Below are 5,355 nucleotides of genomic sequence, written 5' to 3' on the forward strand. Positions count from 1 at the left end.
TGTTTTTATTTTTAGGCAGGATCTTGCTACATACTCTTTGCTGGCCTACACGCCTTCAGCTTTTGCCTCTGGGGCAATGGGATTATTGGTGTGTACCATGGCCAACAATAAGGTAGTTTCATAAATGTTTTTCCTATGGCAGTCCCACCATAGTCCTTCAAGGATGAAGCCACTGAAACCCAGAGGTGGAATGATTTGCCTTGAGGCACAGGTCCGTGTTGGGGCAGTCCCTGTGGCTTCCAGTGTGTCCCTTTAAGAGGAAGGTTTGTCCCTGGCAACAAGTGCTCAGATGGGGCCTTGGGGGAGCCCTGGGGAAGCTAGGAACAAGACTGGGGGAGGGGAAGACTGGCCAGCGGATGACTTTGAGAACCAGAGAAAGGCAGGACTGTCGCCAGAGGACGTGAAACTTCAGCCTGGCAAGATGATGGGCTCTTCTGGGTCAAGATAAGACTGAGTGTCTACGGTAAGTGCCTTCCATGTTTGGTTTGCGTGGTGTGGCTCCTACCTGGAGCATTTCCCCCACTCACTTCTGCTCTTCTACATCCCCAGCTTTCTCCTGGCTGCCAGCCATTATTAGGAGGCAGCACATTACCAAATCCAAAGCATTCAGAAGCTGGGCATGGTGGCATATTCCATAGGTTACAGCACCCAGGAAGCAGAGGCAGGTGAATCTCTATGAATTCAAAGCCAGCCTGGTCCACATAGTAGGTTCCAGGACAGCCAGGGGTTACAGAGCGAGACCCTGTCTCAAAAACCCCACAAAGATAAAAATATTTATTTTTTATATGTATAAATGCTTTGCTTGATTGGAGGTATGTGTATCATGTGCGTGCCTAGTGCCTGCGGAAGTCAGAAGAGGGTTTGGATCCCCTGAAACTGGAGGTGGCTGGGAGCCACCATGCTTAATCCTGGTCCTCTGCAAAAGCAACAAGTGCTCTTAACCACTGAGCCGTCTCTCTAGCCCCCAAAATATAATAAATAATTTACGGGGCCATCAGTTATTTCCTTTTTCTCTCCGTGGAGTGTGACCTTTGAAGGGTGGACTTTTCGACCTCAAAGGGGTTGTTGAGACTTGACAGTTCATGAGGCTATTCTTCCTCTCTGGTGACCTTGGACAGGTGGCTCTTTTGAGTCAGTTCCTCTTTTTAGAAGCTGTCAACAGTGCTAGCCTAGGAAGGGGGGGGGGGAGCAGAGAAGTCATGGGCTTACAGAGGTTCTTGGCAAGACCTTCTGGGAATCAGTGGACTGGGACTATTGGTTATTTTTCCTTTCACAATGCGTGGTGTTTACATCGTCTCCCAATGGGCAGTCCACTGAATTGAAACAAAGGCTAAGGACGCATGCTCAGATGGTGTTTGCTGTGCTGTCTATGGTCCCTTCGGGGACTTCTTCCGCCAGTGAGGACAAAACAGTGTTCTCTATGGACCAAAGAGCAGCCTTGGAGTACTGGACGGAGCATGTGAATAAGCCGCTCTCCTCACAGCACAGGCCAGGTCCTGAGAGTTGTTAGAGTGGATGGATCTTAGAGACACCCGACTGACTTGGCTTCCACAGGTGAACACGAGGCCTAGACAGGGGAAGACTGTGACCAAGGTCTCAGAGGCTCAGTCTAAATCCACAGGAATTCCAGTCCAGAGGGGTTTTGTTTTTGCGTTCATGTATGCACGTATTTATTACCATTGTTGTATCTAAGGGGGTGCATGGAACAGGGACCACGTGTGGAGGTCAGAGGACAGCTTTGGAATTAGACGTGCCATTCCACCTTTACAGAAGGTTCTGGGGATGAACTCCGCTCTCGGTTATCAGCAAGAACTTTGTAGCAGTGCTGCTATGATGTGTGTCTCAGTGGTCCCAGAGGATGTTTGTCTGTTTAAATGACCTGCCTAATCCAACCCTCGTCCTTGTTATTATTCAGTTGATGCCATGGGAGATGGCCTGGTGGAAGTGTAGGGAAAAAAAAAAATGCACCCTCAGCAGGGGGTGTCAGATTAGGTGGGGAGAGATGAGGAAAGCTTTGGGGAGGCCTTATTGATGCTGGCCTTTAGTGCTAGTGAGGCATGAGGAAGGGGATCCAGCTTGGAGCAGATGGGAACTGTGTAAGGAACAGAGGTTGCAAAACCACCAAGTGACAGATAGGGACCAGTGTATTCACCAAGGTGTGGGGGTTGGTGTCCTGGGACAGGCTTCAGTTGGGCTTTGCTAAAATGGGGACAAAGAGCTTGGCTGTTATCCACTGGGCTCTTGAAAGTCAAGACAGCCTGACTCACAGGAGCCTGGCGCACCCTGGCGTTTGGCTGAGGCCTGGAGTACCTTGCAGGTGTATAGCGCCGCCTGGTGTTCATATTTCTCCTGCAGTATAAACATTCCACAGGAAGAGTGTGAGGAGGCTTGGTTCTCATGTTCTCCTTCCTAACCAGCATGGCAGGCGCCTTCTACATCATCACCCACTCTGGCCACACTCCTCTCAATCCCGGATGTACAGCTATCCTGTGTGCCTATCTTCAAACCCACAAAGCTGTTCACAGAATGGTGAGCAGCGACTCTTTAGGATGAGGGACTTTCTGGTGACTTTCCTCCTTTGTCTTTGTGCTGTCATTGCTTACTGTCTTAGGGTTACAATTGCTGTGACGAAACACCACGACCAAAAGCAAGTTGGGGAGGAAAGGGTTCATTCGGCTTACACTTCACCTCATAGTCTGTCATGGAAGGAAGTCAGGGCAGGAACTCAACCAGGGCAGGAACTCGGAGGCAGGAGCTGATGCAGAGGCCATGGAGGGGGTGCTGCTTACTGGCTTCCTCAGCCTGCTTTCTTACATAACCCAGGACCACCAGCCCAGGGATGGCACTTCCCCATCAATCACTAATTTAGAAAATGCCCTACAGGCTTGCCTACAGCCTAATCTTATGAAGACATTTTCCTATTTGAGGTCCCCTCCTCTACGATGACTTTAGCTTGTGTCAAGTTGACATAAAACTACCTAGCACGCTTACTTTTTTCAGAGCATTATTGCTATTATATTCTATCACAAGTTTCTTTTTTTGAGATAGGGCCTTGTTCTGTAGCCCAGGCTGGTCTGCAATTCACTATATAGTCCAGGCTAGTCCCAAATTAGTGGCCATTTTCCTGTGTTGGGATTTCAGCACATTCATAAGTGTTGGGATTGTGGGTAAGGCATGTGCTATCACACCTGGCACAAATTTTGTTTTAGAAAAAAATAAGTTGAGAACTAAAGCATACCTCTTAACCCAAAGTTAGGCTTAGTGAAGCTCATGACGGCAGGATACATGGTCCCGTGGCCCCATAGCTGGCCTCTGAATGTTTCATAGGGGCTCTCTTACGTACCTCTGTACTCAGCTAGTGCTTCTCTATAGATCTGGGCACAGCTTTCCTCACCCAAATTCCTCCGCCACCTCCCACCAGTCTCTGTAAAACTGCTGAGCTTCTCATCCGGATTCCCATGACCTGAAAGGCCCTGCCCCCACACTGCTCTTACTCCTGTTCAGCCACAGCGGCCTCCCTCTGTTCAGCTCCTCCAGGATTCTCATTTGCTGGTTCAGCTGCCTGGAGTGAACGCCCCACTCCACCCGGGCTCTGTGTCATCTGGGTTTCAGGTAGATACCTCATCCTTAGAGCAGCCTCCTCAGACCTCCTAACCTCCATCCTCACACACTGTTGGCACCTGGCATTACCACCTGGGTTCTCCTGTCACCTGTGTTTGCCTCTTTTCTCCACAGTATGATTCCTGACCGGACAGGGCCTACCTTCCCTATTGGCTGCTGTCCCCAAGCAGAGAGCCCAGTAACGCTTTCCAGTGGCTCCCGGGGAAATGGCTAGGGGGTGAAGGGTCTCGGGTCTGGAGTTTGAGGGGGACACTAAAGTTGAATGAATTTACCCTAGATTGAATGGCCTCAAGTCTTAAAGTCTAAGGGTGGGGGGTATACATCTGTCATTTTTTTCCTCCAGAAGCAAGTCAGGTGGCTATACACCTCAGCAGAGAACTGGCCTATGCATGCCACTGATTTAAGGAAATCCACAGTCAATGGCTGTGCAAGTGTCTTAGTAACCTGAAATTTACTGACCATGTGACCCAAGCATTGGGGAGAGTGATCTTTACTTACTGCTTGGTACTACCCTACCAAGGTAGGCCGCCCAGGCTGTTATCTGAGTAGGGATCTCAAAGGTTCCCACCTAGCGTGTTCTTATGAAGCCGGTATGTCAGGCAAAGTCATCTCTACTCTGCCTTGTAGAAACCAGCACACTGGAAAGACTCCACACCTCAGTGATGACATGTGAGAAAATGGCCTGGATTCAAAGATGGCCTTGCCAACCTGCCACCTGGACGTTTCCCTGCCCTGTTTCCTCCTGTATTATGGGACCAACCCCACCCCTGATCTGTTGTTGGGAAAGCATTACCACAGGCCTGGCCTACTGGATTTTGCATACAGCCAGTCAGGCTGCACACCTGGCAGTACAAGGGAAGCTTCTAGAAAGCTGACCACCAACCACAGCACTTGTTCAGGACCATAGATGAAATCAGAAGTGAACACTTGCTAATTCATGAAACCAAATGCTCCTTGTTAGGAAGCACTATTCTTGGAGCCAAACTTGACTGCTCACATTCCCTCATAGGAGGGGCCACTGGACCCTCAGTAGAATATTCACTCTTCCCAGCTAGTTGTATGCAATTCTGTCCTAACTGCACATGGCCCTGGGGTCTCTAGGAGGTGTCAGGGTATGTAGGCTGGAAAGACTCCATCTATGCAGGATGGAGAAGCCATCATGCATGCTGGGTACAGACCTTCCAGCGTGGCTGCCTAGGGCTACTCACACTTCTTTCTGCAACTCCCCACCTATGACACTATGAGCACCCTAATAAACTCACTCAATTTTCAGAGTAACTTCTGGTAGGATGGAACTTTGGTTTGTCATTGGGACCTTATAAGGAGGGGGCTAGACATTGTATGGTCTCCCTTAGGGAGAAAATTCTTACATCTCCTAATGGTCAGGTCCTGGAGGAACACCTTAGAATCTGAAGCTACTCTATTACCAGTTGCACGCCAATCTGGACACACACACACACTCTTACACAATTTTGGGGGAGGCAAGGGTCTCACTGTTTCACTATGGAGCCAAAGCTGGGTTAAAGTAGCCTCAGGCCCATCGCAGTCTCTGGGGTCCTTTCCCATCTTCCTACACCAATGGTGAGGACCACATACCTTTCTTTACTACCCGCACTCATCCACAAGCCTTCCAGCTAGGCAAAGGCAGCACTCCTGGCCTCTTCAAGGTTAACCTCCCAGGGGATCAATGGGGAAGCCTGGGGTTGCTTCATGCCAGGATTCAACACCACATCA

The sequence above is a fragment of the Peromyscus californicus genome, unplaced genomic scaffold (genome assembly GCF_007827085.1).
Source record: "Peromyscus californicus insignis strain IS unplaced genomic scaffold, ASM782708v3 Scaffold_20__1_contigs__length_68692818, whole genome shotgun sequence".
In the NCBI taxonomy this organism is placed as follows: Eukaryota; Metazoa; Chordata; class Mammalia; order Rodentia; family Cricetidae; genus Peromyscus; species Peromyscus californicus.